The sequence below is a fragment of the Citrus clementina genome, unplaced genomic scaffold (assembly GCF_000493195.1).
Source record: "Citrus clementina cultivar Clemenules unplaced genomic scaffold, Citrus_clementina_v1.0 scaffold_5, whole genome shotgun sequence".
NCBI lineage: Eukaryota > Viridiplantae > Streptophyta > Magnoliopsida > Sapindales > Rutaceae > Citrus > Citrus x clementina.
In genome coordinates, this window is record NW_006262201.1 from 1870212 (window position 1) to 1886983 (window position 16772).

General features: G+C 34.6%; 1 pseudogene; it reads right to left on the reverse strand.

The window, feature by feature from the left end:
- Positions 1–13426, reverse strand: part of LOC18040516 — a 49300-nt pseudogene extending 35874 nt beyond the window's left edge.
- Between the last annotated feature and the right edge of the window lie 3346 nt (positions 13427–16772).

Here is a 16772-nt window from a genome sequence, read left to right on the forward strand (position 1 = left end):
CACCAATTACCAATTTGCTCTTTTTAACCAAACTCGTAATTGAAATTGACAATTCTTTGCATTCTTGGATAACAAGCATCTGCAATGCAGGAAGGTGCTCTGGAAATGTTCCTTGCAGTTTAGAACATCTTAAAATGTGAAGCTCTCTCAATTTAGGAAACCGTTCAACTCCCTGACTGGATCCATGAGGAATCCAGTCTTCCCACTCTTGCAGGTCTTCAAAACGAAGAGTCTCCAAGCATGGAAATGGAATTGGAGAGTCATCCCCATAGAACTCTACACCCAATCTCTTTACTCTACTCATTCCACGCACTGTAAGATGTTTTAGAGAGGGCAGTTGCCCAACAGACGGCAGGGCAGTACACATGCTGCAATCTTCAAATTTAAGTGTTACTAAATTTGAGAATGAGGAATCTCCTAACCATGTTGGAAATTTTGTACCTCCATAGCCACAGACACAAAATTGTTCCAGATTTTTATGGGGTTTAAGCATGTCAAGCATGCCCATTTCAGTTTCTGCTTCCCTTGAGGATGAACCATCGGTGCTGCAAGTCCAATTAAGCGATAATTCTTTAAGATTCTTCTTTCCATCCAACCGAGCCTCCTTTGCATCACCAATGTCTTTTACATTCTCTAACTTTGAAATTTTAAGTGTCCCCTGAAGATGTATCAATGACTTTAGCTCTCGTAACCCAGAACCATTGTCTTTTCCCACAGCAAAATTACCCAACGTCTGAAGACGAGTCAGCTTACCAATTCCTAGTGGCATTTCCTCCAAGGAATCTGTATTTGAATTATTGAGATGATGCAATTTGATGAGGTTTCCCATGGCTGCACACAACTTCTTCAGTCGCCGACAGTCTTTTAACAGAAGTATGTGCAAATTGTAAAGCTTGTTAACTGATTCAGGCAAAGTTTTAATCTCAGTTCCAGACAGGTTAAGGTACCTTAAATACCTCAAATCACCAATTGAATCCGGTAGCTCCGGGATGCCGTATCCACGCAAAGAGAAGACCCTCAAGCGTTGGAGTTTGAACAACCTAGGAAGAATGCTACGAGCCAAGTATCCAGGCCAGCTACTTAACAACGTTACTGGTAAAAGAGTTCGCAAGTGTTGGATATCGTGCAAGTCCTCAAACCTTTTAACACCATCGTAATCTCCACGAATGTACGACAGATGACGAAGATTTCTTGAAAAACTTTGTTGCTTGTTAACCTCAGAGATATACTCCATTCTGAAGTACATTTCCCCAGCAGCCCATTGAGCAAGGTCATTGACGAGGTCGTGCATCACAAATCGTGATATACTGTTGCTCGATTGCTGGAAAAAAGATCTTCCACGTAGCTCTTGAAAGAACTTTCGACCGAGATCTTCACCAGGATTCCCACTCTCTCCGTGATCCAAGAAACCCACAGCACTCCATAATAAAATTATCTCCCCCTCTTCAAATTCATAATCCTTTGGAAACAATGAGCAATACGCAAAGCATTGTTTCAAAGGTGCCGAAAGATAATAGTAGCTCACTCGAAGCGCTGGCATAATGTCACATCTCTCTTCTTGCAATTCCCATATCTTGGTACTGAGCACTCTCTCCCAATCACATCTGTCATCTTTTCCTCGCAAAAGTCCTCCAAGTGTTTGCGCTGCCAGGGGCAAGCCATCGCATTTGGCCACTATCTTCTTGCCAATTTCCTCCAATAACTTATTTGACCCCAAAGAATGTTGAGCAAATACAGCTAGACAATCATCAATTGACAACTTTTTTAATTGATAAGCTGAGGCAGTTCCCATGATGTCTCCAACCTCTTGATTACGAGTTGTGACAATAATCTTACTTCCCTTCGCTCCAGCTTCAAACGGACGGCTGAGGCGAACCCAATCATTGTAATTCTCATTCCAAACGTCGTCTAAAACAAGCAAAAATTTCTTTTGAGATAACTTCTTCTTCAGCTCCTCTTGAAGCAAATTTAAATCACTGTCATCAATAGTCTGCTTGGTAACGGATCTTAGAATTGTTTTTGTTAGCCCCTTAACGTCGAAATCCTCGGAGACACAAGTCCATGCCTTGAGATCAAAATGATCCTGCACTCGCTTATCATTGTAGACAAGCTGAGCAAGAGTAGTTTTGCCCAGCCCGCCCATACCTATAATAGGAATAACAGAGTATCCACCATCGTTGCTTACATCATCCCTCAACAGCAGTTCAACAACATCCTTCTTTTCTGTTTCCCTGCCATATACTTTGGCTTCAATCACTAAAGAGGTTGTCTCTAGCCTTTGACTTGCTTTTTTGGACCCTCCAGCTGAACTTTCTTTCAAATCTAGCAAGTCTTTCTGTGTTACAATATCTTGAAATCTGTTGTTGATCTCTTTGATTTTGGACATCAAGGCATAATCGAACTGAATCGATTGTGGAGTAAAAGTGGTGCAGCAAGTAGGAATGAGCTTCCGAAACTTACTTGTTCTTGTACGACAGCGACTGGGTTGATCCTGAGCCGCAGCTGGATCTCCATTTCCAAGCAGCAACTTCCTCCGGAAAGCCTCAGTTTGAAAATCATCCAACAAGTCTTCAACATCATAAGCCAAGTTCTGAAGCTCGCCAAGCCACTTCTTCACAGACTGATTAGTCGTCTTCTTCTCCTCGGCATCATCAAGCACCGCCTTGATCATCTCCAACATATTCGCCCACTTCTTCAGATTGGCCCGAATTTGCTGTTGGCGTGCAAACAACCGAATGCCCTCTGAAGCTAACTTATTGACCAGCAAATCAACGGACGCCCTAAGGATTGCCTCTCCGATGATTGACATTTTTTTTTCTTTTTTGCCTTTTTCCTTTTTGTTTTGCAAAGAAAGAAACAGAATTTTGAGTTTTGAAAGGCAAAATGAGAAAATTGAATAGAAAGTGTGAACGGTCAAGCAAAATGTGCGTACCAAGTCACCAGTCACCACCCATTAATAATTTAGCAATTCACCAATCACCAGTCACCACTAGTTGATATTTGTAGGGCCAAGCAATATTACTCCAGTAATGCTGAATAAAGAGGAAGGTGGAATGTCTCTGCTACGAACCTTCGCTTTACAAGTCTTCAAAGTCATAACAAACCAAGTTAAATCAAAACGTCTCTCCCTGGGTGTTCAAAGTCATATAACTGCTTTATTTATTGATTTAATTTTAATGCTAAAACGAAGACTTAAAAGTACGCTACAATGTTTTATAATGTTATATTAATGTCGTGTTAAAATAAATTATAACAAAGTTTTAGCCGACAATAATAAATTCTATTTATTTATTAAATATATATTTAATAAAATAATAACACAATTAATATGTTATCAATCAAATAAAAACTCTAATGTGAAAACAAAATCGGCCCCCACCACCATCAATAATTTAGCAAGCTTCACTTTATTACATTAATGAAAACAAAAACAGCCGCTACCACCTTTATGTGTTGCTTCCTACTTAGTACATCTATTGATACGCACATCTACCTAACATTTAGAAAATGGAAGTAGAAATTGGAACTCACTTTATGGCTCGTATGCAATACACGTATCAACATTTAATTAGAGTTCACACACACACACACACGTGTGTGTGAGTCTAGTTTTAATTGAGAGATAAATTAAACATAAATACTTAGATGTTTCTAAATGATTGAATAATGATATTATTGGTATTTATAAATTTCTAAGAAGCGATAATTATGTGGGGGACATATATTTATGGTTATAGAAAATGGCGGTAAAAATGGTACAAATCTAATATAATAAAAAGGTATAAACTGAAGTAAATTAATGTTTACTTTAAAGTACGTTATAAATATCGCTTTCCTTAATACGCTATTTTCTCTCACCAATTGAGTTATGAATATGGATTAAGCAAATATGCATCTAGGATACAATAAAGCACTGATTTGTTTGTTTACGTTGTACATCAATGAAAGCAAACATAAATATTCTTGAATGTTATAAGCCTACCGAGAATTAATATATTATTCTTACAAAAAAAAAATATGTTGGATATTCGATGCATAAAAAATAAATGTTAATTGATGAAATTCTTTTGAAGAAAGAGGACTACAAAAAAATGGTGTAGGATCATTTTATTCATGTCTAATTGACATTTATTTTTATGAATGTGAGGGTATTTTGGTAATTTTATGGACACAAGAGTCATGTGTTGTGGATAGATGTTCGTTTTAAACTACATTGCGTGCAGTTAGTCGTATTTCACATTTATGAAAAGTAACTATGTTGTTTCCTTGATTAAGAGAAATTGCGAGTGAGAACCAAACCGCGAATATGAACGATAGTCGAGTTTAGGCATTGTCACTATGAGTGAAATATGCAAACTCATTTTCATATTTTATTATGATTTTAGAGTGTAGTAAACCATATTTGCAAAATAAGATTTTAATGCTCTAATTTAATGATTTCTAGAATAAATTTGATTTACGTATTGGTACATTATTAAAATTTTATCAATATTTGTTTTCCCTATCGATTTTGAGTAAAGTATGCAGGTACACCAATCGACCGACCGATTGTAGTTATTTTGAATTTTTGGCCACGTGCTGGCGCTAGGAGAAATAGATGGTATTATGCATGTTGATCATCTCATTTTGGAATGTATAATATATTGTATTATGATGTGATGATTATAGATGTTTAATATATGTTGAAATCAGATATTATAATCTTTTGATATTGGAGATGTTTGGGTGTTATTTGGTATTTTGGATGAGAAGGTTGATTGATGGAACTGGTTATATATTAAACTATGTTAGGAGTGCTTGTATAAATTTACAATTTTGGGATTGTTATATTTATAAGGGAAATAACTGCCGAATTTTTGGTAGAATCATTACTAATTAAATTATTATCAGTCAAGATAGACAATATAAGATAGACCCTCATGGAGTTCGAGGCGAGTCGTCTCAAATCAAGCCCTTTATAAAGCTCACTCACCCCTTGTTAGCTCTCACTCGTTACAAGCATCTATCTATCAATATATCAATCAATGCTTACATTTTCTTTCCTCTTATACATCAAAATGAAGTTCACCTTGGCAACATTGCTGTGGCATTATTATTGTCAATAGTATAGAACGTTTACAATTATCAACTTCTGGTTGACCAAAATTTTAGCGACGTTCCATTCGGAGCCAACTGTGTTGCCTCAGTTAGCGCGAAGCTCTCTTTAAAACCCGATGTTGAAATTAAACCAAAATGAAATCCTCGGCGCAGCAATAACTGTACTGAAGGAACGGGCTATTCAAGCTAGGGAAGACTATTCTAATGCGCATGAAATTAGCAGAGACAGCGATGAGCAGAGCGTGCTCATGGCTTCCATCTACAAATGCACACTTGCTGATCCTTTTATTAGGAAGCTCTGCAAATTGTTGGAGTATGATATGTCCATGAACCACCAAATACCTTTCAACTTCTGTGGGATTGGAAGAAATATAAGCAGGATTAGTCTTACTGAACTCGACTCTGATTGTTCAACATTGTAATGAGGGCAATAGCAAGCCTCGCAGTTTTTAGAACTGGTTTGTACCAAGCTGTATACTGCTTTGATGGCCTTCCAAGCCTATACCTGAAAACAAAATCGCAAATTTGATAAGAACTAACACTGACAGAAGATAAAGAGTACAAAAAGGCAAGCTTAAGCACTAGTACCACCACCAAACCTCTTGATAGTATATGGATGTAGATGCATACCAGGAAATATCTGTCCGAACTGATATGGAAACGAACGAGTATCCAAATTCGATCATCCATTCCTGTATTGCACTCAGATATACTGGTATTCCCCCAACATTCTCTGCCACAGATGAAGACTGATCAAAATTAGCATCAGCACATAATCCACTTGAATCACCAGTTGTCATAATCCCGGACCCAAAGATGGTAATATCATTATCATCACACGGTTTCATTGGGAGGAGCTCCAAAGAAATCAACCGCGAATCTGAGTTGTAAAGTGACCAATTGTGAAGCACTCTTCGAGGAAGCTCATCAGGACTAATTGAATCAAAGATTAAATACTCATCATTTTCCTCCTCACTGGGCTTGTAATATGCAGGCAGAGGATAGTCATCAACAATTTCATCCTCATTGATTTTACTGCAGAACTTGCTTGATGAAGCAACTCTCCTCTGAGTTTTATTATGTTTCGTTGATTGCCAATTCTCCTCTTCCTGCAACAGCCTTGCCAATTTCATATCTTTATCTTCTTCACCTCCAGAAGCAGATGAACTAGACTGATAGTTTTGCTCTTCTTCACCAATTCTCATACCTGTATTTATGAGACTGCTGGATGTACTGGTTTCCAGAATAATTGAACTCCCTTGCTTCTTAGTTTCATCCATCAGTGCAAGGAGCAGAGGCAAGTTCTCAAAGATCTGATCATTTTTCTTGGATGTCTCATCTAAACCGATGAGTTGATTATACATGAATCCACCCTGTGAGATTATAAATTCCCTCGTTGATGTCCTGTGAGGAAAATTCTTGCTATCACTCATGGAACAAAAAACTCCTGCAAGCAATTCATCGACAGTCTGATCAGGGTTCCCTCCACAAGAACTTGAAAGTTTTTTATAGACCTCCACAGAGGCACGAGCCTTTTCATAGAAAAGGTTTTATAGTATTTTATAACTATTAGCAGGTTTAACACAATCATAGTCTGCAGTGACAGTTGAAATCCAAAATACCGGTGAGCCTTCCTCATATCCAGATATTGCCCAAGATTCAACTCGTCCGAAATCTTCACATCTAACACCTCTTTCCTTCTGTCTTCCACAACATTTTTCAAGAGGCAATATAAGACCTGAAACGAACAAGTTTCCAACTTCCAACATTTCAACAGACTTTAGGTTTCCACAAGCATCATGAAAAGCAATTTCTGTTAGCCTTCGATTTGGTCTCAAGTCGTCCTTTCCAGCGGTCAAGCTTATTGCAACCTCTTCATTTTCTGCAACAACTTCCCTTGTGCTTTCCACAAAAGATGCACTTCCAGAGAGGGAAAGACATTTATCCATGATATCCATACATGCAGCAGCTCTCTTTGGCATTTTCCAAGAATTGGATGCTTTTTCACTATTTTCATGTCTACTTCTCTTTTGTTTTCCGGTCGTCTCAGACTTCTCGTCTATTGTATTAACTTCAATGGCTGAAGATTGCTTTCCCTTGGCTATTTTTCCATATCTAGAAATTAGTATCCAATTAAAAACAGGAATAAAAGCAGATACTATTAAACTCCATGGTTACTTTGGTATATGCGGGGATCTACTTGTTTTTGTTTCACTTTATTAATTAATTAGCGAACCAAACATGTAATCATTTAAAAAAGGATCAATGGCACCAACTTACGAAAGATGAATTTGTAAGACATTAATTTAGATGAAAATGTAGTGTTATTAAGTTATGAATTCATTAACTTGAGGTATTAATATTTACTAATGATGGTGATTAATTTATTTAACTTGTCATAATCTTCAATTAAGAATGAAGTGCAATCAATTTATGGAAAAAATAATAATTTTTTTATTTTTTAAGATTTTAATTCTTAGGATTTCATTTAGTTCTTTTTCGATTATTGACGTTGTTGAAGAGGGCAAGAAAAGCTAATTAACGCTTGACTAGTTCTGAAAATATCGGCAGCCATCGACGGCAACTATTAAATGCACCGTTATATGGATTTACGTTTTGCAAATTGTGGAGCCGTGGCGGGATGGTAAAAACTGTAATCATGTACCGTTAACATTTACATGGTTAATGTCATCGAGATCACATGGTTCTTATTTATGAAAAGAGAATTGCTAGAAATTTTGTTAATCCACCATTGCAACAATTTATTGTTATAAATTTCATTGTTTCCCATATAACAAATATAATAAAATCTTGATATATTAATAGCTCTGGGACCATGAAATAATTTATTAAAATTTAACTAATATCAATTATTCGATAAATTAATTAATTATTAATTTATGAAAATATTCATTATTTTAGAAAAATATGATTACGTTTATAGTATTGATTTACCTAGAGTTGGAATATGTTATGTTTTATTTGAATAATACTTTTCTTTTAAGAATATTTTTTAATAGTTAACTGCTTTATAATTTCAAATAAAGAAGTAGATGATACTGACGTTGAATAATTTTTTGCCGCAAAATAACAATACCAACTAGGATTTCTTTTCGCATTACAAAAAGTTAAAGACGAGATCTAAGTTGAAATTAATTTAAAAAAGAAGCAAACAATGCTAAGAACATATTTTACCCAAGCTATATGGACATGTCATATGGATTTCGTTTTTATACTAGGTAATTATTAATTTATGTGATAACATATTTCCTTCAAACTATAGTATTTGAATTTGAAATTTTTTTAAAAAAATTTAGTATTACAATTGATGGTTGTCGAAGCCAACAAAAATAAATACCTACTCTAAATAAATTGTGTATAGTGATTGAGCAGGGTCGTGTCCACAGAGATCGGTAATTATTTAAATCCTTTTAAAACGTAAAACATAAAATGGGGGTTTTGTTGACAATAATAAAAATCAAATTAAAATAACAAGAATGCAAATTAAAGTTGTAATTCAAATTGGAGAAAGCTCTGGTTGAAGGAATTAACTCAGCTTGATTCGACTACTGATCATTGATTCAAATATAAATTATTATTACTTATGAATAGACCGGTTATAGCTACTGAGACCCTCTAATAGCCAATTTCTCCTTAACTAGTCGATAACCAAGGTACGACCGTTGGTTATTTCCCTAATCAATAGACAACCCTAGATACGATCATAGGATTTAATCAATTGACAGCCAGAAAAACTAGAGAGACCCAAATCCTAATCAACAAACACATACGATGGTTAATTTAAATTAGATTGTTTATTCTCACAACACAACTCTCTGCTATGTTATTTGTCACAAACATTAAAATCTTCATACGATGAATCCTTTAATTGACAATAGATTAAGTTGATAATTAAATAGTGGCCAATTACCTAATTAACAAACATAATCATGAAAATAATTTAGAGAATAAACAAATACCCAAAAAGCAATAAAACAATTAAAGCATAAGAAAGATCTCACAGTAGTGATGAATCAAAGCTTCATTAACCTTCAACCAGAAAAATAGGTTTAGTTCTTCATAGAGAGAAGAGAAAAGTTTAGATCTAGGATTTCTTTCTTTTTTCCAATCTCCCCTTTTTTTCACAATAGATTCCTCCCTTAAATATTCTCTCTCTCTTCTCCTTTAGATTTCTATTTAAAATAAAATACTAATATATGAAATATTAAATTCGTAATTACAAAAATAACCAAAACTACAAAACACGTTAAACTAAAAACTGCAGGTCCGTAGTTGATAGCACGCGCCCACGCCTTATCAACAAAGTTCTTCTGACGCTTATAATTTCTCCAAGGGAACAATCATCCTTAAACATCATTTTATAGCTCAATTTTATCACCAATCAATAGAATTACACCTACAAAAGTAAAACACAAGTAAATCACTATTATTAAGTGCAAAACATCAATATTAAGGAAGTAAATAATGCAAAACCAGTGCATAAATTGCACTCTAACAAATTCCCCCACACCAAGATGATGCTTGTCCTCAAGCACATAACTCAAGACTAATCCCAAATCTCCACTCAATTCTCATCTCAACTCATCCAAAAATAATTTTAAGCAAGCATACCTCAAGAAATTAAGTCGATCAACATTCGAGAGACAAGGATTTTAAAGCATAGAATCTCATAAGATAGAATAAAAGAAAAACATCCAACCACCAAGAAGATCCATTCAAAATTCAAGTGCAACAATATTTAATAGCCCTCTCATTGACTTCACTCCATGCACTCAAAGTGTTTAGGGTATCATTTATGCACTCAAATCAAATCAAAGAATGCTATTGCCATAAGCTTGCTCATATATCACATCTCAATCCACAAAACATGAATAAAATGCAAAAATCTAAGGGTCTTAAAAAGGTTGTAATGGGGTTAAATATGTTAAATGACAAAGAAAGGTCTACGAAAGAAAAAGAGATCAAAATGAGAATAATGAACTCATTGAATGAACTTATGATATCAAAATGCTTATTTCTACTCAAGTCACCAAGAATGTAAACATTTTTTTTTCGATTTTTTTTTATTTTTCTTTTTCTTTTTTTTCTTTCTCCTTTTCTTTTTCTTTTTTTTGTTTTTTTGTTTTTTTTTCGAATCAAACAAAAGAAACGAATCTTGCACAATTTAATTCAAGCATAATGCTTGTTGATCTAATTGAGAAACTTTAATACAAATTAGAAAAAGCAACAAAATATATCCACACAATGAGTCCAAAAATCTCCTTAAATTGAGGCTCAAAAAGAAGAAAAATGGTTAAGTAGACGGAGAGAATTAGATGGGTAATGGTTAAGGCTCAAACAAAGATAGCAAATAAAGGTCTTCGGGTAGAGAAAAAAATGCGAGAATAGAAAAATGGAAAATGGTTTGCCCTTATCATTTTAATGCATAAAATCCCATAATGCGGCTTCAACATGCATAACAAAGCAAGTTTTAGAATAAACAAACTAAGATTGATATTCACATAACAAAAATAATTAGAGCAAAGTGGTTGCTCATAGGCTCAAATCCTCACAAAGTTAGTAAATTTGCCATCAAATCATGTACACTCTTCAAATGAATCAATCATCAATAGTGGTGTAGAATGAGAAGAATGTATGAGTGATATATAAAAGGAAAGGTAAAAAGGATAATAAGCGATAAAGATGTATGTAGTAAAAAAAAAATGAAAGATAAAATGTGAGTGATGAAAGAGTATGATAGAATAAAAATAGATGTAAATAATTTGAGATAGATGGGAAAAGAGTAGTGAGAAAGAAAAGAAAAGAAAATTAATAATATATGAAGCATACTAACTCCAAAATCATTTAAGGATGAGTAGAGTGAAAATAATACTTCCAGACATCAATAATGCAAAAATCCCTCCCCCACACCAAGAACTTACATTGTCCCCAATGTAAGATAATCAAAGCTCACATAAAAATTAAAGGGTAATGATAAAAGATTAAAGGCAAAAACTTCCCTGAATTGTGAGCTTTGATCCTCATAACGTCTATGGGCTTGGCGGAAATGGTGGGACAGTTGCGCGCGGGCTGCTGCTGTGGGAGATGCTGAGATGCGTGGGTTGCTGGGCGTGCACGGCTGCTCGGTGAACGCAGCTGCTGCTCTGGTGAAGGCTGGAGCGGCTGGTTGCTGGGAAAGAAAACGATTTTTTTTTTTTTTTTGGTGATGAATCACTTGAGACACTAAAAATTTCAGAAGTATTTTTTTAATAAGCACGTGGGCACGCCTTAAAACCATTTTACTTTAAAAATCACAGAAGTACTTATTAGTTAAGACGTGAGCACGCCTTATCAAAAATTTTCTTCTGGCCAAAATAAGCAAACACATTATTTAAAAAAAATCTGAATCAAAATTAAAAGAAGATATAACAAAAACCAAAATAAATAAATCATTTGGGTTGCCTCCCAAAAAGCGCATTTGTTTTATGTCTTTGGCTAGACACATTTATGCATCAATCTCCATAATTGGGACTCTCGAGAGCCACATCCTCCACAATATTCACCGAAAAACCTTCATAAAAAGGTTTTAAGCAATGACCATTAACCTTAAGAACTCTGTCAGAGGTCGGACTCCGAATCTCAACTGCACCATGAGGAAAAACATTAGTAATAATAAAAGGTCCAACCCAGCAAGAACGTAATTTACCCAGAAAAAGTTTAAGTTTAGAATGAAAAAGAAGAATTTTTTGACCAACAGAGAACTCCTTTCTCAAAATCATTCTATCATGAAATGTCTTCGTCTTTTTCTTGTAAAAAAAACTTCCTGCACTATAGGGTTAATAACATCCACAGAAAATACCAAATGTTCCTCATTAGGATATTTCATGGCATCATTCATATTGAATTCTATAACCTCTCCATCAAACTCCATAGTGAGAGTCCCTTTATGTACATCCATTTTAGTCCTAGCAGTCTTAAGAAAAGGTCTTCCTAGCAAAATTGGGACAGAATTAGAGGAGTTATCATCTTCCATATCAAGTACATAAAAATCAGCAGGAAAAACCAACTCATTAACTTGTACTAAGACATCTTCTAATACCCCATCATGATATGCATTAGACCTATCAGCTAGTTGAATTATCACACCAGTTTCTTTTAATGGACCAACATTCAAAGATGAATAAATGGAACGAGACATGACATTAATAGAAGCTCCTAGATCTAACATAGCCTTTTCAACTCTAATACTACCAATTTTACAAGGGATAGTAAACATACCTGGATCCTTGCACTTAGGAGGTAGTTTCTTTTGGAGAACTGCTGAAACATTCTCCCCCATGTGAACTTTTTCATCTCCTCTTAATTTTCTCTTCGAGGTGCACAGTTCCTTAAGTACTTTAGCATATCGAGGTATTTGTTTTATAGCATCTAATAAAGGAATATTTACCTCAACCTTGCGAAATGTCTCAAGGATGTCTTTCTCTTGTTCCTCCTTCTTGGATTTTGCAAACCGGCTTGGAAAAGGAGGAGGTATCACAATAGGTAGGGGTTTTGCTCTGATGGGTTGCACATCTTGAGATTTAGGCATCAATTCATTCTTCTCAAGCTCATCTTCTACATGCTTTGTCACTTTCTTACTAGGCTCTTGCAACTCCTTCCCACTTCTAAGGATGACAACATTAACGTTTTGCTTTGGATTCACCTCAGATTGTGAAGGCAATCTCCCTAATACTTGAGACTCCAGACGGCTCACTGTAGTCGCCAATTGACTCATTTGGTTCTCCAAGTTCTGAATGCTTGCTGTAGTTGCCTGCTGAAATTGTTGAGTGTTAGTCGCAAGTGATTTAACAATTTCTTCAAGAGATATGCCTGACTTGGAGTTTGACTGTGGAGGTGCTGGTTGTCTTGGTGGATACTGATGTGGGAATCCTGACGGCCTAACTCCATAGCTGAAGTTGGGATGATCCTTCCATCCCGGATTGTATGTTTGTGCATAAGGATCATACCTCCTCTGAGGCATGCTTGGAAATCCTCCAACTGCATTGGCTTGTTCAACGGGTTCTTCTTGAAGTGTAGGACACATATCAGTTGAATGACCCATATTGTAACAAATGCCACAAGTCTTCACCTGTTGCACATTACCTACAACAAACTTTTCCACAAGAGAAGTAAGTTTATCTAAACGTTGTTCAACAAAAGAAATATTTACCTCATTCACCTTCCTTGAAGTGGGATCTTGCCTGCTACCAAATTGTTGTGCATTGGCAGCCATATTTGAGATCAACTCCCTTGCTTGTGCATTGGCAGCATCTATCATACTCCTATCCATTAATGACAGTCCTTCGTAAAAATATTGAATAAGAAGTTGATCAGAAATCTGATGCTGAGGACAGCTGGCACACAATTGTTTGAATCGCTCTCAGTACTCATACAAAGTCTCCCCAGGAAGTTGTCTGATCTCACAAATATCTTTTCTGATGTTGGCAGCTCTTGAAGCAGGAAAGTACTTCTCGAGGAACTGCTTCTTCAATCCATTCCATGTTGTAATCGATCTAGGAGGCAAGTAGTACAACCAATTTTTAGCTAGTCCATCTAAAGAGAAAGAAAAAGCACGCAGCTTAATCTGCTCTTCAGTCACGACTTGTGGTCTCATACTTGAACATACAACATGAAACTCCTTGAGATGTTTATGAGGATCTTCACCTGCAAAACCATGAAACTTGGGTAATAAATGAATAAGACCAGACTTTAATTCAAAATTTACCTCCAAGTCTACATATTGAATGCAGAGTGGTTGCTGATTCAAGTCTGGTTCAGCTAACTCTCTACGAGTTCTTTCTACAAGTGCAACTCTATCCATCACTTGTTCTTCTGAATCGCTAGATGATTCAACTAAATCAGGCACCGTATTTGTTTCAGAAAGCAAAGGCGACGAGGATCGTTGCTTAGCTTGCTTCGTCTGCTGTCTCAGCTGGCGAGCTGTCTTCTCAATTTCAGGATCAAACGAAAGTGTACTTGTACGAGAAGAACGAACCATACACCAAGTAAAACGTAAAAAAAGATTAAATAAACGACACCAATCCCCGGCAACAGCGCCAAAATTTGATGGTTGTCGAAGCCAACAAAAATAAATACCTACTCTAAATAAATTGTGTATAGTGATTGAGCAGGGTCGTGTCCACAGAGATCGGTAATTATTTAAATCCTTTTAAAACGTAAAACATAAAATGGGGGTTTTGTTGACAATAATAAAAATCAAATTAAAATAACAAGAATGCAAATTAAAGTTGTAATTCAAATTGGAGAAAGCTCTGGTTGAAGGAATTAACTCAGCTTGATTCGACTACTGATCATTGATTCAAATATAAATTATTATTACTTATGAATAGACCGGTTATAGCTACTGAGACCCTCTAATAGCCAATTTCTCCTTAACTAGTCGATAACCAAGGTACGACCGTTGGTTATTTCCCTAATCAATAGACAACCCTAGATACGATCATAGGATTTAATCAATTGACAGCCAGAAAAACTAGAGAGACCCAAATCCTAATCAACAAACACATACGATGGTTAATTTAAATTAGATTGTTTATTCTCACAACACAACTCTCTGCTATGTTATTTGTCACAAACATTAAAATCTTCATATGATGAATCCTTTAATTGACAATAGATTAAGTTGATAATTAAATAGTGGCCAATTACCTAATTAACAAACATAATCATGAAAATAATTCAGGGAATAAACAAATACCCAAAAAGCAATAAAACAATTAAAGCATAAGAAAGATCTCACAGTAGTGATGAATCAAAGCTTCATTAACCTTCAACCAGAAAAATAAGTTTAGTTCTTCATAGAGAGAAGAGAAATGTTTAGATCTAGGGTTTCTTTCTTTTTTCCAATCTCCCGTTTTTTTCACAATAGATTCCTCCCTTAAATATTCTCTCTCTCTCTTCTTCTTTAGAGTTCTATTTAAAATAAAATACTAATATCTGAAATATTAAATTCGTAATTACAAAAATAACCAAAACTACAAAACACGTTAAACTAAAAACTGCAGGTCCGTAGTTGAGAGCACGCGCCCACGCCTTATCAACAAAGTTCTTCTGACGCTTATAATTTCTCCAAGGGAACAATCATCCTTAAACATCATCTTGTAGCTCAATTTTATCACCAATCAATAGAATTGCACCTACAAAAGTAAAACACAAGTAAATCATTATTATTAAGTGCAAAACATCGATATTAAGGGAGTAAATAATGCAAAACTAGTGCATAAATTGCACTTTAACAACAATAGTAGTCGTGATTCGATTGGTTTCAATTTTATAAGAAAAAAGTTGGGGAAATAGACAAACAATGAAGGAACAAGTTAAGGAGAGCCAATAAACAGGGAAAAGTGAATTAGTGCCCTTGAGCACATTAATAATCTCGGCTTTCTATGTACAATTTTGTAAATTCATGTCATATACCAGAGTCTTTTGGGTTTTGTTGCATCAATTCTTTGGGGTTTATCTTGTTTTATTATTTTATGATGCAAGAGTCCTAGTAGTGCTGTATGTGGAGTAAAAATATTTAATTTATTTTTTGTTATTATTAGCAAACGTTATTATTAATTAATCAACCCATCGAGGTATATTGATTTCTTTGTATTAGCTAATTGCTTAATGCTTTTTTGTGCTTCTCGCCATGAAATCACGAAGTACTTGCAAATAAGATCATAGAGGTGGTGTGTTGTGATGTGATAAAATCATATCTAAATTAAGAGATGATTCATATATAGACACTTACTGAACAAGGATATTTAAACACAAGCATTTAATTTTACGATATACCTAATAATCAAAGGTTTAATGCTCAGGTTAAAACGGAGTGAATAGAAATAAATGTAAAAAGATAAAAAGATGAACAAGTGAACATGATAATTTATTAAATAAAAAATTAAATTTATATCTATTTTAATAAGTGTGAAATCATTTAATTTATTTTGAGCACTCATTTTTTATTGCAAAAAACTTCATAATTTCATTTACTAATAAGGACAATTCAATATAAGTAAATAGGACAATAATATTTTTGACATTCATGTAGCGCCCACACATTCATGTAAAATTCTTAAACCTTAAACTGGAGAATACTCTTCATCAAAACTCATTTAAAAGCATATTTCTTTGACTTAGATTTTGAGGAGGTTCTATGGGAATAACCAACTGCTGAAAAACAAATAAAAAACCAGATATAAGTGTAGAATATTCTCATTAGATTTTAATGTTTTGCACAAACATGGCCTGCATATATACACAAATAACTGTTCTACGAATATGTAGAAGCAATCTCAACTGTCCAATTTTTTTTTTCAAATTTTAACGAATATAAATTGTATATGTTGGATAACTATAGAAAATAAGATTAGGAAAATGATATTATCAATAAAAAGGGAAAGCAAATGCATTTAATATTGGTGCGATGAATATTCTTATGGGTGTAATAAGAAAAACAAAGATAATAAAAGGAATGCTATTGGTCTTTCATATGATGCACAAATTACCTTTATCAATTCTATTATATAAATACTCATAAATTTTACCCAAATTATCAAAAAAAAGAAGAAAAAAATCATATAGTTAATTTTTCTTCTTCTTTACTCCATTATTCAATAGGAGTATAATAA